The sequence below is a fragment of the Anabrus simplex genome, chromosome 2 (genome assembly GCF_040414725.1).
Source record: "Anabrus simplex isolate iqAnaSimp1 chromosome 2, ASM4041472v1, whole genome shotgun sequence".
Classification (NCBI taxonomy): Eukaryota; Metazoa; Arthropoda; class Insecta; order Orthoptera; family Tettigoniidae; genus Anabrus; species Anabrus simplex.
Window position 1 is genome coordinate 322,311,047 of NC_090266.1, and position 27,681 is coordinate 322,338,727.

The 27,681-nt window shown below is 37.9% G+C and overlaps 1 protein-coding gene across 4 annotated transcripts in view; it reads left to right on the forward strand.

The window, feature by feature from the left end:
* Nucleotides 1–27,681, forward strand: part of LOC136864101 (DDB1- and CUL4-associated factor 7) — a 512,531-nt gene that overhangs the window by 12,554 nt on the left and 472,296 nt on the right. For 2 of the 4 annotated variants that reach the window (XM_067140674.2, XM_067140676.2), the window contains exon 2: nucleotides 2,362–2,505. The exons of the other annotated variants lie outside the window; for them this stretch is intronic. The gene's annotated coding sequence lies outside the window, so the exon portion shown is untranslated. The remainder of the gene's footprint in view (nucleotides 1–2,361; nucleotides 2,506–27,681) is intronic. 4 annotated transcript variants of the gene reach the window in all.

Here is a 27,681-nt window from a genome sequence, read left to right on the forward strand (position 1 = left end):
CAAATAGCAAAATAACTAATTTTTTCTATTGACTTTGTGTTTATCTCTGTGTATTTTAAATTTGAATTAAATATGTTATTTTACTTCTATGTCAGTGCCTTATTCAGTTTTATTACGTTTTACTCTTTTTAATTTTAGAGGAAAATAAGGCATTGTGAATTAGATCCACTACTTATTTTAAATTCATAATAATTTTCCTCATCATTATCATTTTTCTAATCCTAGTCAGTGGGTTAATTATAATTTTTAATCCATTTCGTCTCATCTCGTACCACCAGGGGTCAATGACTTAGCCCACTTTAAACAACAAGCATCATCATCATCAAACTATGGAATGACGTGGCAAAAGAATGCGGAATGATTACGTCAACTTTGTTCTTTTATTCTTGCCATTTAGGGGACCTCTATCGTTACAGGCAGGTGATTTATATGAAATACCTTGTTTTTCATGGAAAGTTCGGCAGTTAATTTTTCAAACTGTAAACATATTTTGTTTAGGAGACCTAACTGAAGTCAAAATGAGATACTCCATAATCCCTTATTTTACATTATTCAAAGGTACACTATTAAATTACGAAATGAAGCATTTGTAGCTTCATTCTTCAATCAACTCCCGCAGTAGAAATGCACTGAAAAATCCAGGCGAAGCATTTTACACTTTTTATTTCACATTCAGTACACCAAATTATTGTAAGATACACTCGCCAACAGAACTGCGACTCACCCATTAAAAAAAAACTCTGAATTTATTCCGCACTTCAAAAGCTTCAGCTGGAGCTGTGTTGTTTCTCTTCGACGGAGTAGCTCTTGAAAGTACGTCTTCATAGTCTAAGTGTTCATACCCTCTATATCTATAATCAAATTATGCAAAATACAAACCGCCTGAACTATCAGTTCCTCTGTTTTGAATTTTCAACTACAGCTGAGAGCTGTGAGCAGCGTGGCTATAGTCAGCAGCGAGATGTTAAGGCGAGCATCCATGTGACAGCAGCGAACCTGCAGCATAAACGTACCCTTATGTGCTGTTCATATTGGTGGGATTAAATTCTGACATTAGCTGATATTCAGGTGTGCTTAAATGCTTAAGATCTGCCTCAGTAAATTGACTTGCAAGTAAAAGAATCCTTTCTCTGTTATATTCTGTAGTTTGTTTCCTGCCTTCCAAACTGCTTAAGGTCATTTGAGCTGTGAGAATAAGTAATGAAGGCTACCAAAGTTAAGAAACAATAATATGATCTTACTCAGAGTCTGCTGGGAAGTAGTTGAATGTTCATTATCTGTTATGCAATCCATGCACCGTAAGTTTAAATTAAAATCTACATAAACGAGTTTTCAGACATGTGGATCAGCCAGGGTTGGCTGGTTTAAACCAGTTATGTTTATTTTATTCCTGCTATTTATAATACTTCCCAATTTTGAAATAACAGTGGCTTTTAAATTTAAACAGTTTTAATAATATAATTTACAGAGTGGCACTTGTCCATTGTAGACCTGTATCCAGCCAGTGTCAGTTGTACTGCTTTTGTGATCTGGTTCTGTACCAACACAGTAAGATGGGTAGGAGGCAAAAAGACTTAGTTTGGCTCTCGTTTTATGAGTTACGTAATCAGAATAGAAAAGGCTGTAGAGTCAAGTACAAGAAACGTGGATATGAGTTGGAAGGCCAAGTACAGAGAATGAAGAGTCATATAAATTAGCAAAATGCAAAAAAGCTAACATTGATGATAAAGGTACGATATTAATTTAATTTTGATCTGTTATTTTGCACTAATAGTTCCTAGTTTTCTCACAATGAATCTGAAGTTAATATTCTTTAAAACTTCATAATTTTACTTTTCCTTTATATGTATCATGCCTTTTTTTTTAAAAACTTTTAACACACCGAGCAAGTGGCTGTGCGGTTAGGTCGCACAGCTGTGAGCTTGCATTCAGGAAATAGTGTGTTCGAACCCCACTGTCAGAAGCCCTGAAGATGGTTTTCTGTGGTTTCCCATTTTCACACCAGACAAATGTTGGGGCTGTACCTTAATAGAGGCCTTCGTCGCTTCCTACCACTCCTAGTACTCTCGTATCCAGTTGTTGTCATAAGATCTATCTTTGTCAGTGTGACGTAAAGCAAATTGTAAAAACTTCTAACAGAAAAGCAAGTTACTATAAATATTTAGTGCAAATTAATTTTATTTTTTTAATGAACTGTTTAACTGTTATATTTTGCCATTTTGGGTCTTTTTCTCAAATCCAAGCAACAGGCCTATTATTTTTTTTCAACAAATTTGAATGTAAGGTATTAAAGAGTTTTAACTTCCTTTAAACATTATTGTAGGAGAGATAAACACGCATTTTTCCTTCGATGTTTTCCAGACACTGTCTCGCTTAGAAGCAGCTTATCAACCAGCACTGGAATATTACCAGAGGACCTTGCAGCAAGAAAATGAAAATGTCTTCATCTTCATTGGATTTGTTTGTTGCAAAAACCACATCTGAAGAAAAACATTCATTTGACATGCAAGTAGCTCAATATTTATGTTATAACAAGACTGCATTTAGCACTGTGGAACATCTTCAATTTCTCCAGCTAGTGCAGCTACTACATTCTGGTTATAATCCTCCAAATAGAAAAGAAATTGGAAGTTTTTTTACTGGGCCCTGTTTATAAGGAAGTAAAAAGCAAGCATTTTTCACTGATAATAACGTTATTTGTATAGGGATTGTTGGGTGGTGAAACGTCTATAGCGAACCAGTAGATTGCTTAACAGTAACAACAACAACAACAACAGGGGATACTTATTTGGTAGATACTGTGGATATATCAGGAAATCTGCAGAATCAGAATACCTGGCAGAGATGTCATCTAGTAGCATTAAGAAATGTGAAGAAGAGTTGAAATATTTTGTTCGTTCACTCATGACCGTTAATGAAGCTAATGTCTCATGGATGCAACACTTGCTGTAAAACTGGGAAGACCAATGACTGTTGGGCACATCTTTTGAATCTCTTAGCTAATGACTCTGTTTCCAAACCTGAAGGAACATGTTCTTGGTGTTGTTAAATATTTTCAAAACAACCATTTTAGAAATGCTCTCTGCAATCATTCAGGTTCTCCAAATCTTATCATACCACCTGAAACTAATTGGCGCAGTTTAGTTGTCTGGATTAAAGATTACATTAAAGATTGGCACTATTTCTAAAAATGTGCAGAGATAATAGGGGCAAAATTAATAGTAATGTGCAAGCAAAAGAATTTTATCATCCTTTAAACATTACCCTAGACGAGATAACCATATATTTTTTCTTTGATTTTTTCCAGACACTGTCTTGGTTAGAAGCAGCTAATCAACAAGCACTAGAATATTACCAGAGCACCTTACAGCAAGAGAAGAAAATGTCTTCAACTTCATTTTCATTGGATTTTTTTGTTGTGAAAACCACATCTGAAGATTAGATTTGCAAGTAGCTCGATATGTATATTCTACCAGTCCTGCATTTCGCAGTGTGGAACACCTTCAATTTTTCCTGCTAGTGCAGAAATTGCATTCCAGTTATAATCTTCCAAATAGAACATGCTGAAGAGAAATGTTGAAGATACAGTTTCCACTTTGAAGCCCTTTGCTGAGACTCTTTATGAAGTAGAAGTAGACTTACATTATATTTCTCCTGCTGTGTACCTGTGGAAACAATGTAAAAAACAAAACAAAAAAAAACCAATTAGTGTGACCAGAGATTAAAATATCAAGAAGAAATGTGTGAATATATATAACATGGTTTTAACTCGTGTTCATTTCCTTGCTTGCGTGCTTAATAAAAAGCAAATCAATAAAACTAAACTGCTGCAACTAAGTGAAGAAATTGGGACTTGATAATGCATGCTCAAAATATAAATCTAGTTCTCTGCTACCAATAATAAGTGATGTTACAGGCACAATCTCCATCATTTCAAGAATAACTTTTCAGTGAATATGTGTGGTGTCACAAGTGTTGGTGTATGAATGGCGGAAGAGCCAAAACGGTGCAACTGAAAATGTGTATCATAATGTATTCCCAATTATCGAGCAAATTTTGACTGTCCATCCATGCATCTCCAGCTAGATATAGCTTACGAAGTTGTTCTTATGGTTTAGCGTATTCAAAGCTTCAAAACATATTGGGAACTTAAAAGGCCTCTCCACTAGTTTTTATATTCAAAGTGTTTAATCCCAGTGATGTTGCTACTTTTTGTTTTATTCACTAAAATTTGATTTTGTTTGTTGTGAAAACCACATCTGAAGATTGGATTTGCAAGTAGCTTGATATGTATATTCTACCAGTCCTGCATTTCACAGTGTGGAACACCGTCGATTTTTCCTGCTAGTGCAGAAATTGCATTCCAGTTATAATCTTCCAAATAGAACATGCTGAAGAGAAATGTTGTAGATACGGTCTCCACTTTGAAGCCCTTTGCTGAGAATCTTGATGAAGTAGAGGAAGACTTATGTTACTTTTCTCCTGCTGTGTACCTCTGGAAATAATGTCTCCAGCTAGATATAGTTTAGGAAGTTGTTTTTATAGTTTAGCGTATTCAAAGCTTCAAAACAGATTGGGAACTGAAAAGACCTCTCCACTAGTTTTTATATTCAAAGTGTTTAATCTTAGTGATGGTGCTAATTTTTGTTTTATTCAGATAAATCAGTGCCATTTTAAAATTAATATAAGATCAGTTCAATTGTTTGGTCTTATTGTGACCTGTACAATATATGAATATCAAGTCACTAAATATACAGAGACCTTCTGTTTTCACGTATTAATAATGGTATTATTAAGAACTGAACTATTCATTTTGATTTATTGATGTCATTAAGTGTGAAATGAAGGTTATTGATTTCTTCTCTCGGTCGACAGAAAGCATGACCAACAAATGGCAAATTAGTTAATATGGGAAGGAGAGCTGAATTGGAAGGTGATGGAACCAACTAGAGGGAAGAATATACTGGACGTGGTGCTGGTAAAACCAGATGAGCTCTATAGAAAAACCGAAGTAATGGATGCTGTTAGTGATCACAAAGCTGTTTCTGTCGTAGTTAAAAATAAATGTGATAGAAAGGAAGGTCTTAAAAGTAGGACTATTAGGCAGTACCACATGGCTGATAAAGCAGGCATGAGGGAGATTTTAAAAAGTAAGTACAGTCGAAGGAAAACGATAAATAAAAATGTAAACAGGCTCTGGGATGGGTTTAAAGTAATTGTTGAGGAATGTGAAAACAGGTTTGTACCTTTAAAGGTGGTAAGGAATGGTAAAGACCCACTTTATAATAACAGAGAAATAAAGAGACTAAGGAGGTGCAGATTGGAAAGAAATAGTTAGATGGCAGTGGAAGTAAGGAGAAATTGAAGGAACTTAATTAGGAAATTGAATCTAGCAAAGAAGTTAGCTAAGGATAACATGATGGCAATCATAACTGGCAGATACACAAATTTTAGGGAAACATGGAAGGGTATGTATAGGTACTTCAAGGAAGAAACAAGTTCTAAGAAGGACATTCCAGGAATCTTTAATGAACAAGGGGAGTGTGTATGTGAGGATCTTCAAAAGGCAGAAGTATTCACTCAGCGGTATGTAAAGATTGTTGGTTATAAGGATAATGTCCAGACAGAGGAGGTGACTAATGCTAAAGAAGTATTCGAATATACCTATGATAATGATATTTACAATAAGATACAAAAGTAGAAAACTAGAAAAGCAGCTGGAATTGATAAGATTTCTGGGGATATAGTACCATATCTGAAGTACGTATTTGATTATTGTTTGCAGAAAGCAGCTATACCAAATGAATGGAGAATTGCTATAGTAGCCCCTGTATACAAAGGAAAGGGTGATAGAAATAAAGCTGAAAATTACAGCCCAGTCAGTTTGACATGCATTGTATGTAAGCTTTGGGAAAGCATTCTTTCTGATTATATTAGGCATGTCTGCGAAATTAATAAATAACTGGTTCGATAGAGGGCAGTTTGGGGTTAGGAAAGGTTATTCCACTGAAGCTCAACTTGAAGGATTCTAGGAAGGCAGATATCTTGGATTCAGGAGGTCAAATGGACTGTATCGCAATTGACTTGTCTAAGGTATTTGTTAGGGTGGATCATGGGAGACTACTGGCAAAAATGAGTGCAATTGGACTAGACAAAAGAGTGACTGAATGGGTTGCTATATTTCTAGAAAATAGATCTCAGAGGATAAGAACAGGCAAAGCTTTATCTGAGCCTGTAATAATTAAGAGGGGAATTCCTCAAGGCAGTACTTGTGGACCTTTGTTTTCTTATATACAGTAGAGTCTCGCTCATCCGACCTTCGGTTATCCGACATTCCGTGTTATCCGACACTGTTAAACTTAATTTCAACTTTTGGTGGAGACTAAATTCAGGCACACCCGCTGTGGAGGGTGCGACCATGGGACAAGCACTGGCCTGAACGCTAGCGGTAGGACTGGGTTTCTCTCAAGGACAGGTGCAGTGAGTCTTCAGTCATTGTAGTATTGGTTGGGTGCGGATGTTATAGTTTTCATATCCTCTGTGAGTATGGCGAGTAAATGGAAGAAAGTGACTGTTTCTATGGAACACAAATACAGTGGATTAAAGAGACTGGACAAAGGGGAAATTCTTCAAAATGTGGCTTCAGATTATGGTATTGGACGTGTTACAGTGGGAGACTGGAAAAAACAGAGGGAAGGAATTGAAAAGTTGTGCTCTACCAGAGCAGAGAAAAACAATGAAAAAATGTCAGTGCGAAAAAGTAAGTGAAGCACTATTTCTTTGGTATCTCAGCACCGGGAAAAGGGCCTGCCAATATCTGGCACCATTCTGCAGGAAAAGGCTGTGTATTTCCAGAAGGAGTTTAATGAAGGGGACCCTAATTTTCCTGCCAGTGCTGGGTGGCGTGATCGGTGGCAAAAACTGTACGGTCTTGGGTAGCTTAATATCTGTGGAGAAAAGTTTCTTTTCGTAAGACATCTGGAATGTTTTCGTTTAATATTGCATGTACTGTATACAATTGAACTGGTAATTCAATAAGTAGAGCACCGTAAAACATGTCATTATTTTAGCCTTCCTGTTTGTTTCAGTTTATTTTCAAAGTTATTCTGTATTATCCGACATTTTCGGTGATCCAACGTACTCCAGGTCCCGTTTACGTCGGATAATCGAGACTCTACTGTATATATATATATAAATGATATGTGTAAAGAAGTGGAATCAGAGATAAGGCTTTTTCTGGATGATGTTATTCTGTATAGAGTAACAAATAAGTTACAAGATTGTGAGCTACTGCAAAATGACCTCTGTAATGTTGTGAGATGGACAGCAGGCAATGGCATGGTGATAAAAGTCAGGTTGCGAGTTTAAAAAATAGGAGAAGTCCTCTCAGTTTCAATTACTGCTGTGATGGTGTGAAAGTTTCCTATGGGGATCACTCTAAGGACCTAGGTGTTAATATAAAGAAAGATCTTCATTGGGGTAATCACATAAAAGAGATTGTAAATAAAGGGTTATGAAGGTATTTAGGGGTTGTAGTAAGGATGTAAAGGAGAGGGCATACAAGTCTCTAGTAAGACACCAAATGCGACCCTCACCAGAATTACTTGATTCAAGAACTGGAAAAATTCCAAACAAAAGCAGCTCTATTTGTTCACGGTGATTTCTGACAAAAGTAGTGTTACAGAAAGGTTGCAAATTTTGGGCTGGGAAGACTTGGGAGAAAGAAGACGAGCTGCTCGACTAAGTGGTATGTTTTGTGCTGTCAGTGGAGAGATGGCGTGGAATGACATTAGTAGACGAATAAGACTTAGTGGTGTCTTTAAAAGTAGGAAAGATCACAATATGAAAATAAAGTTAAAATTCAAGAGGAGAAATTGGGGCAAATATTTGTTTATAAGAAGGGGAGTTAGGGATTGGAATAACTTACCAAGGGAGATGTTCAAAAAATTTCCAATTTCTTTGAAAAAAAAAAAGGGGGGGGGGGGTACATGGGTGACTGCCCTAAATGCAGATAAGTAGTGATTGGTTTGTAGAAGGCAAAACCAATAGAATGTGTCAGTTAGCAATAGACATATGTTAGTGTTAGTATTATTTATTTACCACCATTCTGTTCAGAAATATGGTAGGTCTAAAGAAAAAGGGTGTAACCCCATGTACATATAAAATGTTCCCTAGACTTATCTTAGGATGAGATATTTACAATATTTTATCAGATTTAATATTGTAAGTACGACCAATGTTTAAAGATGATCATCAACATAATTTTCAGTTTCATTCAAGCTTTCTAACAGGCCTCACTCTATTCTCATGCTGTGTGTCTCTGGAAACAGTGTAAAATAACAAATAATTGGTGTGACCTGAGATGAAAATATTAAGAGGAAATGATGTACATTAATATGAAAAGTAAGACTCAAATTTTTCTTATGATATAATATCAATGGTGGTTTAAACGAATATTTTTTTAAAACTCTTTTTCCAAGCCTGGTATCAACACCTATTAACTAAAATAAGAAAAAATCCCATATCAATCATCCTGGGGAATATAGGTTCCAAATTTTTCTAGCTGGTGCCTCCATTCGTAAGCTTGACAAATTCCATGTCCCCCTCCTCCATGCTGTTATTACAAATATGTTATTTCTCAGAAACGTTTGTTTTTGAGAATAATATACAATAAAGGAGAGGATTTCAAAACTAATAATAATAATAATCATTCATGAGTTCTATTTTTGGGCTTATGCCGTGTAAATAATTATAAAACACACTCAACGTTTCAAAAGGAACCTTGCCTTTCTTCATCAGGAGACAAAAGAGAAGAGAAACGACGTATTGATGGTTGCTAGGAGAAAGCAACAAGGAAGCTACAAAGCTGATAAATCAGCTGTTGCTGACCATGCCCTAACACCTGGTCATGATGTCTTGTTCCAAGAAGTGGATGTTCTTGCCCGTATAAAGCAATATCGCCCAAGAATTATCAGGGAGGCGGTTGAAATACGTAAACATCCAGATAATTTCAACCGCGATACAGGTTACAACCTCAGTGAATCATGGCTACCTATAATCAGAACCATTAGAGAGTAATGCTTTGCTGCCACTATTCATTGTCTCTAGCATGGGGCTAAAATGGTGTCCCCTTTACATCTTGGGCACCATTTGTAGCTTCCTTGTTGCTTTCTCCTAGCAACCATCAATACGTCGTTTCTCTTCTCTTTTGTCTCCTGATGAAGAAAGGCAAGGTTCCTTTTGAAACGTTGAGTGTGTTTTATAATTATTTACACGGCATAAGCCCAAAAATAGAACTCATGAATAGTTACACGGGCCGTGAAAGTCTAAATGATAATAATAATCATCATCATCATCATCATCATATGCAGTTTCCAACTGTTGGCCATGCCTTCTTGGAACCAATAGCGTAGCCAGGATTTCAGTTTGGGGGGCGGGGGGGGCATTAAGGTAGTTCTTGATCCAGAATTTTATTTTGATAGGTGTCCAAACTTCCAGAGTTTAGGTGGTATAGAATACCTACAAAGGAAATGAGTGTCCTTGGATCCAAGTAAGAGTGGTGGATTCGTGCAGATTCTGGAAGCTAATAATAATATACATTATATATAAAAGGCTTAATAATAAAAGTTAATTTGTTAAAACTCCTGGGTGTCTGGACTCTTTGGACAACAACCCCTCTCCCTTCCCCGCCAACCTCTGTTATTCCCATCCCAACATAACTGCAGCATTTCATATATTCCGAGTACAAGTGAAATAAATGCAAGAATAAACAGTTTTAGTAAAGATGCAATATTCTGGTTTAGAATAAATAAGGTAATTTTATTGCAATAATGGTCATGTGATAAGTTACAAAGAAGCAACATTTTGTGCAAATAATGCGCTGAAGAAATACACACACACAAAACATATATATAGAATGTAATGGGTATGGGTATAGATATTTCGTTAGTTGGTAAAGAAAAATACATGTCACAACATATGCTAGGTAGGGTTTACCTTGTCCTATTAGTTTCCCTCGCAAGCCTGGGATACAGAACATAGTAGTATAAAGTTACAGTTTTTGACGCTAATATTCGTATGTATAATTTTTATTAACGTGCCAGAAACCAACGACATGGTGCTGTTGCCATTTCAATACCGTTTTAAGGGCCACCGAACCAAGCCAGGATTTGAACCTGCGAACTCGGACTCAGGACAGCGGCTCAACCAAGTCACATGAAAAGGAGGCGTTTGTGATTATTGTTATAAATAGATGCAGTTAGTATTTTTACAAAGGTTTTATGAGGAGCATTTGTTAAGGCGTATGTTTTCCAACTGTCCTAAATGCACGAGACCGGATGGAAGAACTAGCTGGAAGCTAAAGAGCCTTGCAGGGATGTCACTTCCTTCTCTGTTTACTTTTCCAAACCAAACTCCATGGTGTAAGAACCCCGAAGGGCCATTGCCTACCAAGCAACCGATGTTCAGCCCGAAGGCCTGCAGATTACGAGGTGTCGTGTGATCAGCACGGCGAATCCTCCCTGCCATTATTCTTGGCTTTCTAGACCGGGACCGCCATCTCACGGTCAGATAGCTCCTCAGTTATAAGCACGTGGGCTTGAGTGTACCTCGAACCAGTCCTCAGATACAGGTAAAAATTCCTGACCTGGCCGGGAATCAAACCGGGAGCCTCCAGTAAGAGGCAGGCACGATACCCGTACACCGCAGGGCCGGCTGTTTACTTTTAGATCTCGTTATTTTAGAATTTGACTTAAGGCATCCTGTATTCGATTCCCGGCACTGACGGAGTTAAGAAAGGCATAGGATAGGGAAGATACAGCCTTGTTTGTGGGTGCAATAGAGTTGGCCTTGAGTCTCCCATAATCGAAATATCTACGACCTGGAACGTAGTCACCTTCACAGGGCGTAGTACCAAAGTGGCTACTTTTTTTAAGAAGGTAAATTAAGATTCTACTTCCTCACAAATGAAGAAGATTATCAATTTTACGAGCAGATTCAATAATGCATCCGGTTTATGTTAAGAGTACAAAAGCTATGATTTCGATTGTTGGATATAATTTCATGGTAACAATCAAAACCATCAATATCTACTGAAGATCCGTCATCGCACTTAGAAGGGCCGGCTTCCTTTTCATTTCCACCGGGTAAGTTGGCCATGCCGTTAGGGGCGCACAGCTGTGAGCTTGCATCCGGGAGATAGTGGGTTCGAACCCCACTGTCAGCAGCCCTAAAGATGTTTTTGTGTGGTTTCCCATTTTCACACCAGGCAAATGCTGGGGCTGTACCTTAATTAAGGCCAAGGCCACTTCCTTCCCACTCCTAACCCTTTCCTTTCCCATTGTTGCCATAAGACCTACGGTGCGACGTAAAGCAAATTCTAAATAAAAATTATTTTCACAACCCCTTCCAAGGAAAAGTTGTATCTATGACTGGCCTCGACTTATACCCCACCCACTGAAATTATTTTGTGGGTACGCCACTGCATCCATTCATCATTTAATGTACAATGTAAGCCTGAAGAATGGTTGGATACTCAAAATACACTGCTATAAATGATGCGGTTGTGGCTCAAAAGTACTAAAGAAAGGTAAAGGACAGGATCTAGTGTTTGAAGTAGAATCCGAATCAAAATGCTTAAAAATGTCTTATGCATCGACTGCGATTCAAGCCTCGGCCGTCTTGATGAGAAGATAGAACCGTTGGAACTGAGTTATCACGCCCGCTAATTACAAAATAGTTACCCGCACTTTTGATGGTGCCATTTGTGGTTCCAATCAGTCCCCATGCATTTGACAAAATATATAGACCTACTTATAGAACTTAGGCACGCATCCGCGATCTGTTTTGCTACTCTTAGAATTAAAAAACATTTTCATAACTTACTGAGGATGCACATAGTTTTAGCTTCTTTATGATAAAATGGTCCATCTTCAAAAAAAGTTACTTATATGGCACAAAGTTAGGAACTAACATGCAGCTCCCTCTCCTGTCAGTCTTTCCAACGCTGCAAAACATATCACATCTCTCAACCATGGTACAACCCCAGGATTCCTAGGACATTGTTGTTTCCTGGAACCGATGTGCAAGAGCTGACACGATGTTGTAAGCTTGCAACTGTTTCTGGCCGTGGCCCCCCCTTATCTCTGTGGTCACATTTTGGCCCTCTACTGAGTAATCCCTTGCTAATTGCCCTTTTCCTCATCTCTTGACATTTGTCAACACACCATTATATTCCCAACACTGAGGCCTCCACAGGGAAACATCCCTGCACATCACAATCCTATGTGTTTTCCTTTCATTCAAGCAGTACAAATATGGAGAAATATGTATTGCCCTACTGAGCCTTACTAGTAGATTCTTTGTTGCTACGTTAATTTAACATTTCGGTGTATGTTTTTAAGTTGTTCGTACCGTACGTAAAACAACGGCTGATCCTTGTTTCAGGAAACTTTTTGCCCCCGCCCACTGGCTATGCCATTGCTGGGAACATAAGGCTCTCCATTTCCTCTTGTCTTCCCACAGCTTCTTCCCCCATTATTCTTGCCCAATCCTCTTCTATGTACACACTTACTCTCCTTTTATCCACCTGGATCTTGGTCTTTCTCTTGATCATTTTTGTTATCTTCATCTCGTGCATCCTCCTCGGTATCCTTTCCTCTGTCATTCTCTTCATGTGTCCATACCATCTAAGTCTAGATGCCTCTATCTTGTTCTGCAGTTGTTCTTTTTTTTACTACATCTCTTACATTCTCATTTCTCATCTTATCCATGTCACTCCTATCCTGATTCTCAGAAATTTCACTTCACTTGCTTGTATCTTAGTCACGGCTCTCTGCCTCATTACCCAAGTTTCTGCTGCACAACTCAGAGTAGGTATATAGTATGTCCTGTGTATCTCTTTGGCTTCTCTCAGGGACACCATTGTTCCAAACCAGGATTCTGACACTTTTCAGGAACGCTCCTGCTTGTCTTCCACACTCGATTATTTCCTTATCATTTCTTCTACTTTCCTCTATGATACTTCCCATGTGTTTGAAGCTCTCTACCTTCCTAAGTTGTTCCCCTTCAAGTATTATACATCTCGTAGGTCTCTCCTCCTTTCTAGTTGTGATCACTATCTCGCTCTTTTTGGCATAAAATTTCCTTCCATATTGTTCTGCCTCATCTTCCCATGCATCTGGATATCCTCTTCCTCTTCTCCCCAGACTAACAAGTCATCTGCAAATGTCATCACTTTCATTTTTCCTTTCCCAGTTTTCCTTGCCACTTTTGACATTAGCTTGTCTATTACTACAATGAAGAGCAAAGGTGACAGAGGACTTACTTTTCTTAATCCACTTTTTTGCTCAAACTAGTCTGTTGTCACACCACCTAATTTCACACAGCTGACACTCCCATGGTACATCTCCCTCATTCTCTCTATTGTCTGCTACTTGACACCTTTTTTCTGTAAGGCTTCCCATACCTTGTTTCTGCGCACACAATCAAATGCTTTCTCGAAGTCCAAGAAGGCCATCAGTAGATCTTTACCCCACTCATAGTGATACTCTTGTCTTACTGCGAATATAAGGTCTACTGTGGACCTTCCTGATCTGAAACCATACTGCTCTTAACTTTTCTTCCACCCTCTTTCTGATTCTATTCTCCAGACTCTTCTCAAACACCTTTGCACGGTGACATCAGTGTGACTTCCCTATAGTTCTTAAAGTCTTTCCTATTCCCCTTCTTGAAGATAGATATAATAATCCCCTTCTTCCAGTCTTCAGGGGTCTTCCTCTCCTTCCATACTACTTTCGACACACGATAAAGGCACTGTTTCTCAACCTCTCCTGCTTCCTTCACCATCTCAATACTCGCTTCATCCAAACCTGGGGCCTTCCCTCATTTCATCTTGTCCAGTGCTACCTCCACTTCTCCCCATCTTAAGTCTATTCCCATGTTTCTTCCTTCCTCCCTGCTTCTACTTTCCCCCTCAATGTATCCTTCTGGGTGTACTAAATTTTCAAAATAATCCTTCCACATTCCTTTGAGTTTCTCTTTTTCCTGCACTTCATTTCTATTTTTATCTATCATTATTACATCTTCCGACATACAATTCCTCTTACTCTTGACCCTTCCATAGAGTATTTTTTTATTTTTTGCTAACTTCTTCCATCATGTTTGTCCACTTTCCATCCATTTTTCTTCTCTCTTACAGCTTTTTTAGCTTCTTCCTTTTTGGTCTTATATTCTTGTTTTGTCTCCGTTGTCCTCTGTTGAAACCACAATCTAAAAGCTCTATTATTCTCCTCACCTGCCACTTAGACTCTGTCGTTTCACCATGGTGTCTCCTTGCATCTTTTCCTGGTACTAGTTCTCCCACAAACTTTCTCTGCAGTTTTTACTAATATCCTCTTGAACCTTTCCCATTCTTCCTCTCCTGTTTTTGTATCATCTGTTGGTAAGTTTAATCTTATTTTTTCCTGGTATTCTTCTTTGGATTTCTTCTCTTTCAGTTTCCATAGGTAATATACATCTTTCTTGCTTCTCTGTCCTCTTTCTTTCCTTGCTTGTTCTTAGTTTCACTACCAGTAGTCTCTATCTAGGGCCTTACATCTGTAACATTTCCCAGTTGTAGATCAAGTAATCCACAATGGATTTCCTAGACCAGTCACTGTTGTACCAGGTTATCTTATGGCTTTCTCTGTACTTGAACCACAAGTTCCTGTCAATGATTCCATTTCTTTTGCACAAATCCAGTAGCCTTTCCCCCTTCCTTATTTCTATTTCCCCATCCTTCTGCTACAAGCACGTTCTCTTATCCCTTCCATTCCATGCTTACATGGGCATTCAAGTCCCCCCATTACTATGTTGTTTTGGACATTCAACTGTCTCTCCAATTCTTTCTCAAAGTCATCTTTATTTTTGCATGTATCCTACTTGTGGAGCATATACTTGTACAATGAAATGAGGAAGGACAGTGAAATGGAGTAGGAGTGGTAATAAGAAATGGATGGAAAGACGAAGTGAAAGGGATGTGACAGGTTGATGAAAGTCAAAATAAAAGGTTTTTTTTTTCGCTAGTTGCTTTACGTCGCACCGACACAGATAGGTCTTATGGCGACGAGGATAGGAAAGGCCTAGGAGTTGGAAGGAAGCGGCTGTGGCCTTAATTAAGGTACAGTCCCTACATTTGCCTGGTGTGAAAATGGGAAACCATGGAAAACCATCTTCAGGGCTGTCGACAGTGGGATTCGAACCCACTATCTCCTGGATGCACGCTCATAGACGCGCGCCACTAACTGCACGGCCAACTCGCCCTGTAACTACGAGTGTAAGCTTGACAGTATATCAATAGCAGTTCTCATATGGAAACGTGTGCACCGATGCATTTTGTCAAAAGCCTAGAAAAGCACTGCATGTTGAACTATGAGCTCCTTAATACCATTAACGAAAGTGAAAACAGAATGTCAGTATCTTAAACTGTTCACGAGTTATTTCAGGTGGACATCTTAGCTGAATAACCCTTATAATTTGTGAATAACTCTAGGCAGGATGTACACCTACTTGGATACCTCGCAGTTGTTGTCGACAGGGTAGCTTCTTGTGATTCAGACCGGAGGTGTTCTGTGAGAATTCTCCTTCATTGATATTATGTGTTCTTAAGTGCCAGACCATCTCAGAAATATTTCTGTCGACGTATTTTAATTCGTTTGAACAAACAACACAGCGGACTATTCATGTGGCATCTCTTCAAAATAACCTATTTCCACGACTTACGTTGTGTTTTGGACATCGTCTTAAAGTTGTCGCATGCAATTAGACATAATTACACGTTGCACCGTCATATACCGAAGTAACATTGTAAGGAATCATTTCCTTTGTCACCAGAATATCGGTGAACACAACCAGTGCTCATATGATATTGAATGTGGGGTCTGATAACGGATGTACACCTACCTATCAAAAGAATTGGAGCAAACTCAGGCATTTTAGGTTACACTTTCATCTCATGCATAATGGTGGTTGCCTATGCAGCAAGGCGCTTCTTGCCCCGTCTCGAGTTTGAATATTGCACGCCTCTAATATCCGGGTAGGTGTATTTACAGTAGCCGTCAGTTTCTGTACTTAGCCTACTCATGTGTACTTACCGCTGCATACAGTGCCAGAATGCATATCCTTTATAATTATGTTACACTACATCAAAATAGTCTTCGGTAGAAATTATGAAATGGACGCCCTACTCGTTTGTTGACACGTACTTAAGGAACGGAGAAGACCCGTGGTGGGCTATTCGCATACTCGGCACAAAACAACATTCAGCTCCGTCTCCCTGTACACTGCTCGCCACACAATGCGGGGACAATGCTCTTGAGATCTCTCGAAATTTCTCGAGGGAAATATTGCCTGCGCTACTCTGGAGAAATCTCAAGAACTCGTCTCAGACTGCCCATCACTAGCTCAGGGGGCTAGGACTATACAATCCACCAGTGGTCCCTAATCCATTAGAGGACAGATCCTCACTTGGACTGTGTAGGTAGGATGGAATCTGGTGCACAGAATTTACCAAGCTCAGAATATTTTAAGCAAACCTCAGACCTATGAGTGTGACTGTCGCACTTCCATTTGACAGGTGAGGGACTCCTTGCAAATAACTTGGCGAACAAAATTGAATACGATGGGGAGCTATAAATATTAACGGGGCTTACGGAAGAAAGTAGAACTGCACGAGTCAGCAAAGAGGATGCGTTGGCATGTGTTAGGAGTTAATGATATTCGGATAAAAGGAGATAACAAAGAACCAATAGGAAATTATAAAGTATTCTTAACAGGTGTTTAAAAGGGAAGGGCAGAATGTGAGGTAAGACTGTTCATCACAAATACAATATTGCACACAGTTTAGTTTCTGTTAAGCATGTAAATGAGCAATTGATGTGGATAGATTTAGCAGTTACAGGAATGAGGACGAGAGTTGTATCAGTGTGAGGGTGCAGATGAGGTTGACAAGTTTTATGAAGCACTTAGTGACATTGTGGTCAGGGTCAATACCAAGGAATAGGATAGTGACAATGAGCGATTTTAATGTGAGAGTTGGTAATAGAATGAAGGATACGAAAAGGTGATGGTTGAATGTGGCGAAGATACGGTAGCTAATATGAATGGGAAGCGTTTGCTGGACTTCTGTGCTAGTATGGGATTAGCAGTTATGAATACATTTTTTGAGCATAAGGCTATTCACTGCTGCACATAGTAGGGTAGGGACAGGAGATCCGTAATACGGTAGACTATATCATAACCGACCTTCAATTCAGGTAATCTGTAAAGAATGTGTGGGTACTCGCAGGATTTTTTTAATGATATCTGATCTGTAGTGAACTAAGTATCTCAAGGCCTGAGATAGAGAGAAATCTGCTGACAAATAAGCAGAAAATCTCCAGGATAAGGAAATTAGGCAGAAGTTCATAGATATGATTTGTGAAAACTTCCATACAGTGGACAGTAAGCAGGTTCAGGATATAGAACGAGAATGGATTGCATACAGAGATGCTATAGTAGAAACAGCAAGGGCGTGCCTAGGAACAACTATGTGTAAAGATGGGAGAAAGTGAACATCTTGGTGGAATGATGAAGTGAGGGTAGCTTGTAAACATAAAAGAAAAGTGTATCAGATATGGCTCCAAACAAAGACTGATACAGACAGAGAATGGTATGGAGATGAAAAACTGAGGAAAACAAATAATTTTTTTGTTTTTGGAAAAACAGGAGTCACAAAGGGGGTGAATTTTTAAAATGAGTATATCTACAATATCTCCCAAAAGCGTAACAACACCGGGCGAGTTGGCCGTGCGCGTAGAGGCGCGCGGCTGTGAGCTTGCATCCGAGAGATCGTGGGTTCGAGCCCCACGGTCGGCAGCTCTGAAGTCTTCCGTGGTTTCCCATTTTCACACCAGGCAAATGCTGGGGCTGTACCTTAATTAAGGCCACGGCCGCTTCCTTCCAACTCCTAGGCCTTTCCTGTCCCATCGTCGCCATAAGACCTATCTGTGTCGGTGCGATGTAAAGCAACTAGCAAAAAAAAAAAAAAAAAAAAAAAAAAAAGCGTAACATGTTACAGATGTGAAAATTGGTATTTGGAATCTCCTGTAAAAGTAAAGGAACACACACAATTTATTTTCTGAAAATCTGCTTATGTGGAAGTGTTAAAGGAGGTGAATATTTAAAATAAGCACATCTACAGTATATCTCAAGAACTTTACATATTACACACATGAAATTTGGTATTATTATCTCTTTTAAAAATAAAACACATATTTTTTGTTTTAGGAAAAACAATTGGGGGGGGGGGGAGGTAGTAGAATGATTGAGAAAGGGGGTTGAATTATTTTTACTAAGATACTGGTGTCTCCAAAACTAAAGATATTACAGATGTGAAAGATGGTATGTGCAATCTCCTTTAAAAATAAACGCGTATTTTTTATTTTTGGAAAATTCACTTAAGGGGGTTGTAAAAAGGACTGTATAAGGGGTTGAATTCTTTTTATGAGGATACTTATATCTCAAAAACTGAAGATGTTACAGACATGAAAATTTGTATTTGGAATCTCCTTTAAAAATAAACGCATATTCTTTTGTTAGTAATTTATGAGCTTCATATCCGTATTGATGACTCTCACAAATGCAAAGAGGAGAAGAACTCCACCTAATCAGTATTTGTTTATTATTGTTATTAAAAATACAGGACTGGTTTCGACTCTAGCAGGTCATCCTCAGCTGGACATACATATACATATATACATGTCAGGTTGTACTCATGAGTAGGACATTCATCAAATTGGAAGTTAAGTATATGTTATCATGCGTGAATGCGCATCTATGAAAAGTGAATATTCCTAAACTTAAAACTAACTTATAAGTGTTCATAAAATAAAAACAACATATGCGTAAAACACTTTCATGCTTGTGAATGTTTGAGTTTATGGCTTGCACTGTTTCTTAATTCTTCAGTTTGACTGCTATCATTAAGTCTAGTTGTCCACAACTGTGCATTATATTAAAAACTCAATAGCTTAAATTGTAATATGAGTTACACTTTAAAATACCAATATCTCATTTAAAAGATTTTTGTCACCATATGTACACGAAGGATAAGAAACACTTTGCATCTCTAAAAGGCAAAATATTGACGTAGTGTGGATTCAGTTGAAGCTTGGGCGGAAGTGTAGAAATTGCAGCTTGCTGTATATAAAATCCAGTTGTTTACATTAAAAGACGAGTCGTAAACCAGAGTGCTTTAATGCAATACAACATTACTTAATACGGCAAAGGACATTCTGACCCATCTTTTAATGTATTGACGAATGTCCTACTCACGAGTACAACCTGACATGTTACCATCACATGATATTCCTTTTTAGATATGGTAATGTTTGCAATTGCACGATGTGTTATATGTCGCACCCTCAGAACAAGACTGTCGTAACTACCAAATCACTGTTTTGAGTAAATTGCGATAAAAGATTTCGAATGCACTTCATAATTCAGGGTTTTAAGATAGACACTAGAATTTTTTTAACTCACACTTGTATATCAATCTGGCAAGCGGAAATGTAACTGTTTACCTTCAATGTATAAAAATAGGTATAAAATAAACAACAAACTATACAGTAGTTACAACATTTTATGTGTTGGTATATTGTTGAAATGAAAAAGTTACATCAGTCATACGATACAGTAGCAAATGCACAGAAGTGAGTTGAGACATAATGAGGATTTAAATAAAGTGTTGTTAAAGTGAATAATATTACAATTCGTATGTCCTAATATTAAATGCTTAAAATAAAAATAAAAAGAATCTTTTCAGCTGAGATACACGGTTGTCGTGTGTAGGCAGGAGTAATTAGATGAGTTTGAGTTGACCTTCTTCCCCTTTGACGGCCCCTAATATTAATGTAATTGAACTCTTCACACTCGAAGTCTGTCCTTAGCATAGAGTATACTTCTGGCCCTTTTTAACTTTCAACACTCTAATTTCATTCCATTTGACTGATTCTCTTTTAGTTGCTGTGTAGTTGCTACCCATTTGGTCAGTTAATTTCTTGAAGTCATGGAATTCATTGTAATTCATCTCTCTGACCTGATATTCTGTCCCTCTTTTCGTGGCACACTGTGTGATTCCAGTCCACTGCGCAGGCACATACACTGGACTACTCTTTAAAGCTCTTTTCATTTGCTTCTCTATGCAGGAATGCATAGAATCACCAGCATTCTGTGTATCTCCTACAATTAAATATTTGTGGGTTATGGCTTGTAGGTTTGGAATGGTATCCACTGCATACAGATACATTGTTGCCAGGAACTTATTCTGGTTCTGTGCAGGGCAATTATCACTGTAAAATATGTCTTTACACTCAATGGATTTGAGATATTCATAGACACAGGATGCAATTTCTATTGCTCCTTTCTTACCAGATGCTTCATTCCTAAGGTAGCAATAACCTTTTTTGGTTGCATTATCAAAAATTGTGAAATTGTACACATTCAGCCGTCGTTTATAATAAAACACTGATAGGTCACCACATGGTGCCTGAAGGACAGACTGCAGATCAAAATCGCATACTTAAATATTGTTACCTCCAAGTGCTTTTTCTAAATCAGCATTTCTCTTGGCCTCTAGTGGTCACGGCAATAGGTCTATGTATGTTCTTTGAAATGGCAAATTATCGGTGTCAACATGCATCAGATGCGAGTTTGAAGCATTCTGCTCTTTCGGTTACACTAATACAAGATTTGCCAGAAGAAATATGACATAGTAACGATCCTCTACTTGGGGATACACGTTTGCAATCTCAACAGGACATCATTGCATCTATATCACTTTGTGGAATTTTACTCGCTACACAATCGCAACTTGCCAGTGCCTTGGTACAATACTGTCTTCCTATAGAAAGCATAACACTGTCAATACTATACAGACAATAATAATGTGCCCCACACACGATGACTTACGACAGTTTTTCAGTATGTACCTATGCAAAATGTTCTACAGGAAGACTGTCGTAATAAAGTTACGACAGTTTATCAGTATGTACCTCTACAAATTCACAAAACCTAAAAACTGTTGTTTGCGTGTTTTGATTGGTATGGTATGACTTACAGTTACAACAGTTTTACTATTCGATAGAGGACAAAATATCAGTTTTTAATATGTTCGTAACTCAAAATTCAACTTTTGGGAGTTACAACAGTCTTGTTCTGAGGGTGCGATGTATGTCTAGCTGAGGATGACCCGCTAGGATCGAAACCGGTCCTGTATTTTTAATAACAATAATAAACTAGTATTGATTAGTTGGAGTTCTTCTCCTCTTTGCATTTGTATTATATTTTTGGAAAATGCAATTAAAGGAAGGGGTGTAAATGAATTGAAAAATTAGTTGAATTCTTTATTTGAGGATACTTATATCTCAAAAACGAAGGATATTACAGACGAGTAAATTGGTATTTGAAATCTCCTTTAAAAATAGACACACACGTATTTTGTGTCAGGGATGGGAGGGAGGTGGAAACGACTTAAGGGGTTGTAAAAGGAGTTGAATTCTTTTTATGAGGATACAAATAAGAAGTGGACTTAAAACAACAGACTCCTAAGAAGGTTTTGACTGGAAAGGGGGGGGGGTTGAGGAATGATGACAAAAATATGATTTATACAAAACCGTTTGAATTATGAAGTTAAAATTTCAAATGATATCCTAGGTGTAAAAGAACAGAAGTTTGAAATAAATTTAACCGCCCGGAGAGTTAAATGGGGGTTAAGATCTGAAAGCAAATTTATTCATTCCTTCCTCCAAAATGATTTAACGTATCAAGACAAAATTCCAAATAGCGGTATATTTTTAAATCCTAGGTGTGTAATTGGATACATTTTTTTAACGTTCCGTCCCTAACATGTTAAATGAAGTTAGCTCCGTGAACAAAATTATTCATCCCTCCAAAACTGTTTGACGTGCAAACCATATCCATTCTTCCAAAACCATTTCAGGCACGATCTTAATCTTTTATAAAGGGCAGTCTTCTATACCCTAGATGTTAATAAATATTTAAAAACATTCACCCGTTTATAAAGTATTCATTCCTCCGTTACTGTTTGACATACAAAATCAGAATTTCACAGGTTGGTCATTTTTACTTTCTAGAGGGTTTAAAACATTCAAATTCTTCCGCAAGGGGTTCAAATGAGTGTTAGATCAGAAAATGTATGAACTGAGGGCGTATTTTACAGGCTCAGCTGACAGTGAACTCTCCAAAATGTAGAACTTTGAATAATAACTTTTAGTTTAAAACCATAGCGACCGAGCTCGATAGCTGATATCACTTAAGTGCGGCCAGTATCCAGTATTCGGGAGAGTGGTTTCGAACCCCACTTTCGGCAGCCCTGAAGATGGTTTTCCGTGGTTTCCCATTTTCACACCAGGCAAATGCTGGGGCTGTACCTTTATTAAGGCCACGGCTGCTTCCTTCCTAGTCCTAGCCTTTCCCTGCCCCTTCGTCGCCATAAGACCTATCTGTGTCGGTGCGACGTAAAGCCAATAGAAAAAAAAAACCCATAGCGAAGCACGGGTATTTTGCAAGTGGACTAATAAGATTAGCATGGAATGTTAGTAAGGTACCTTCTGATTGGATGAAAGAAGTAATTGCATCTATCTATAAGCAAGGGAACAGGAAGGATTGCAAACAACTATCGAGGAATTTCATTGATCAATGTACCAGGCAAGGTGTCCACTGGCATTTTGGAAGGTAGGGTACGATCAGTGGTCAAGAGTAAGTTGGATGAAAACCAGTGTGGTTTCAGACCACAGAGGGGCCAGCAGAATCAGATTTTCATTAAGCACCAGGTAACTGAAAAATGCTACGAGAGGAATACACGGTTATATTTATGTTCGTGCATGTAGTGAATGCATATGACAGAGTACCGAGGGAAAAGATGTTAGCCATACTGGAGAACTATGGGATTAAGGGTAGAATGAGGTCATGGTTCAACATTCTTACAGGGGTTAGACAAGGCTGCAATAATAAAGCATCTTAGAAAGCGAGGGGAAAAGGGAATGAATAGTGCTAGGGTAAATCAGGTAAAATCTGATCTGATCTGTAGTGAACTAAGTATCTCTAGGCCTAGGATAGAGAAAGAGAAATCTGTCTGCATACGAATAAGTATAGATAATCTCCTGGTTGGGTGAAACTATCTTTACACTGTTCCTTGGTGTTGTGATCATAAGTATAAAGATTGGAACTTTCCACCTAAACAATACTGTTATTTTATAAGGTACTTAAAATATTTTTACACTGCAATACAGGTTTCGACCCTATGTGTGGGTCATCTTCAGCTACTGAAGAACGTTTGTCTTATTAAAAATAACATATAATATTAAAACACTACTTCTAAACGACCAATTCTAAATTACAATGATGCGTTATAATATTAAAATATGTTTGGAAGAGAAATTTAAAAGTCTAAAATTGTTCACCAGTTCATTATAATGTCACTGCTCTTGATGTTCAGTCATATATTCATTTGATTACAGTGTTACAATGTTGTTTTAAAAACATCTTATTAAAAATTAAAAAGTACTGTATTTTGTTAAGCTTGTGTCAGTAGGAAGTTTAGTAATGAAGTATCATATGTTTTAAAGTATTTGTACAATGAAACAGATCTGAGCCACATGTTTTGAGGGAATAAATTTAAAATCTTCTTGTGGTTTGCTCAGGGTCAAGTTGTCTGGGTTTGATGCCCCATTATCTAAAGTGAGAAAGTTCCCTTCTTCATAACTCTGATCTGTTGGATTGTGTTGTATTATCTAAGTAACCCTTACCCAAGCCCTCTCCCTTGCTCTACTACCTTTCACCTCTGGTGCTGCAATAGCTAGCCCTCGTCGTACTCGAAGCAGTGCGTGGCCCGCTCCTGACAATCACACAATTGACAGGTCGAGACAGCAAGTAAGTAACACACATATGCAACATTTATAACATGTTCCATAGATATTCTCTAACAGCAAAACTATTTTCTTTCTTCTACTTAGATAATACGACACAGTCCTACAGATCAGTTTTCAAGAAGGGAACATTCTCACTTAAGACAATGGGACTTCAAACCCAGACAACTTGACCCTGAGCAAACCACAAGAAGATTTTAAATTTATTCATTCCAAACACGCAACTCGCATTTGTTTCATTGTACAAGTACTTCAAGACATATGATACGATACTTCATTATTAAACTTCCTACTGATGCAAGTTTTACAAAACACCCCAAGTACCTTATAATAAATAACAGTATTGATTAGGTGGAAAGTTCCAATCTTTATACTTGTGATCATTAGAATTATCAATATGGAAAATGAAGTTAATATATTATGACTTTGTTGTTGTACCATACCCTTAATCTTCTCTTAGTCTCCCAGTATGGCTAACACCTTTTGCCTTGGTACTCTGACATATGCCTTCTCTAGATGCGCGAAACGTAAACATAACTGTGTATTCCTCTCGTACCATTTTACAGTTACCTGGTGCAGACTGAAAGGTATAAAGTGGAGGGAGGGATTATGGAAATGTAGTGAGTTTGGCCTATTCTGTCTATTTGGTCTTAATGGCAGATTATACTGCAAGCCTGCAGTGTAATATCTTGGACTTTGAAAATATGTGCAGTGAGCATGACAATTAGCGTTTTCAGGACTAAAGCAATGTCAGTTGGTAAGAGAAATGAATGTCAAGTTGGGAATACAAAGCTGGAACAGGTATATCATTTTAAGTGTTTAGGATGTGTATTCTCTCAGTATGGTAGTATAGTAAGTGAGACTGAATCAAGGAGCAGCAAAGGTAATGCAGTGAACACACAGTTGCAATCAACAGTATTCTGTAAGAAAGATGTCTGCCCCCCATGTGAAAGTATCTTAACACCGATCTGTTTTCAGACCAACTTTGCTGTATGGGAGTACAAGCTGGGTGGTCTAAGGATGTCTTATTTATAGGGCAGAAGTAAGACATGAAAGTAGCAAGAATGATCCCTTGTATGAACAGTGGCAGGAAGGTACTCTTGAATGAGAAGATAAAGGCTAAGTTAGGAATTAACTCGATTGACATATCTGTAGGCTACACATTAACTGGCTTTGGTGCTAGGGTTATAGGAGGTGAAAGGAGGAAGACAGTTTACCTAGGAGGTTAATAGACTCTGCCATGGAGGGTGGGAGAAGTAGAGGGAAATCAAGATGATGATGATGGTTAGTCTCGGTTTCTAATGATGTAATGATAAGAGGTATAGAACTAAACAAGGCCACAAAGCTAGTTACAAATAGATAATAGTGCAGCATATTGTAAATTCACAGAGGCTTGCTGACTGTATACTGAAAGGCATAACAGTCTATAATCAAGATGGATGGGTATATGTTTATCAAGTTCTATATTCATAAGATCATATATGTTTCTCTTTACTTCTAACTAAATTGTCTGTGCCCAACTTGTAAACCTCTCATGCTACCCCATCTTCCCCCTCCTGGGAGGTGCGGCCCCAGTTTGGGAACCAATAAATAGTTGCTAGAAACTATGGGCTACCTGAAATTACTGTACACTTTGGATTAAATAGCATTATTTGGAATTTTGGTATTGAACTCTGGAATTGCATATATTAGAACATCCTATGAAAAGCCCAACATGCAGAATAGTGTTAGATTTAATGTAGAAAATTGTATTAAGTTGGAATAGACTACTACTTGCTCTATGGGACTCTCTGAGGCACTGTAATATAAAAAAAAGGAACTCATTGTTGTAATAATATTCACACAACTGCTTTACGTATTGGGCATATTGAAGAGAGAGATTTCTTCCAAAACAAATGGAAGATTTAAAATTTCCTCTATAGCTTTAAAGAGTATAATTTATTGATTTAGATCAGAGTATTGTAAGTTTATTCATTGATCATTTCAATTCATATTGAGAATTTATTTAAGTCCAATCTTGAGAATACCACAAGCATAGGATATATTGTAAAAATGGATAAAACAATTGTTTATTTTTAGAACAAGCTCTACCAACTCGTCTTTCATGTTGGCATCCATACATTTTCAATGCTGAATATTTGAAAAGTGTTTGCTAATTGTTGTAATGAATAGAAAGGCTGTGTTGATAAAAAGAATTCAGATTTGGCAGCCCTGAAAATAGTTTTCCATGGTTTACCAATTTCACACCACTAAAGTTTAGGGGTTCTACCTTAATCAAGGCCATGGATGCTCCTTCCTACTCCTAGCCCTTTAATTCCCATCATCACAGTAGGACCTGTCTGTGTTTGTGCCTAAAAAATCCAGATTCACAGTGCCTCATTCTAATATTTAGGGGGCTGATGACCTAGATGTTGTTCTTCTTATGACGCCGTCTCCCTTCGAAGGTTGGCGATCCAATTGATTAAGATTACACGCGAAACGGCAGCACGGAAGATTTCTATCGACGTATGTCCATACCACCGCCGCAAGTCTTTCAGCCAGGGACCTAGATGTTAGGCCCCTTTAAACAACAGTCATAATCATCATCATCATTAGTGTAACATTTAGTTGCACATAGGTTTGCTGAAGGTGAGATTTGTAGATCAAATCAAAGATGATGAGATACTGAACCAACTTGGTGAGAGGAGATCGATTTGGTTAAATTTGAAGAAAAGAAGAGATAGAATGATAGGACTAGAGTTGCGATGATGTTTTAAACCAGTTAGTTATATTAGGTAAAATACGACAACTTTGGTTTTAAACTGTATAATACCAGGTACAATTGGTGTAATTGGTTAGATTGGCAATTTCAAAGCTTGTAAAGAAAAATAACACCTAAAAACTGTTACAGAGGGTGTTTTATTTCATAAGTACATTCCATAGGCCAAAATATATAAATACATTATTATTCGATATGTAACTCAAAATTATGTGTAAATCATACTTGAAATATTAGGAACAGAAATGTCATTATAAGAAAACACTGTCAAACGTTTACCTCGAATAGGCTTCTGTACATGATAGCAAAGTCATTGAAAAAGCACAAAAACAAAGAAAATACCAATTGATCTCTGAAACAAACAAAACAAAAATGTCTGGTAGTCTCTAATCATAATGTCAGATTCATGTTCACAGGAGGACTGGAATGTTTCGATGACCTGTGTGTCACCCATGTGCTGGAGGTTCCACTGTATATAAACATGTTTTTCAGTTGTACCTGGAGACAGTCTTTTTCGTAGTGGAGTGTGAATTCGTCCATGAGCTGACTTGCTGCTGGGGAAGGTGTTACATTCAAAATTCTAGAAGCAAGTGAACATACAGGTTGTTTAGTACATAAGCCTTTCCATCATACAGAAGGTGTTACATGTTTTGCTGCAGTACATAAAGCATTCTGTTGGAAAAAGGCTTCGGCTGCCCGAAATGAGGCCAAATTTCCCATATCCCAAGATTTCACTCGTTGTGATGAAGTGTAGAGCCTGTGTTTCCTCCTCTTGGCTGAGAGTTTCCCCAATTAAAAGGGGGGTCCAACAAATTTGTGGTAGCACGAATAGCTTTACATGCAAACGCGAGTATCAGGTTCACAGCATCTTTAACGGAAGATTTGTCTACTGGATAAAGTGTGTTACGTTCTGTGAGTACAGGGTCTACTTCCCTAGAAATGCTATCACAGAATTCATAT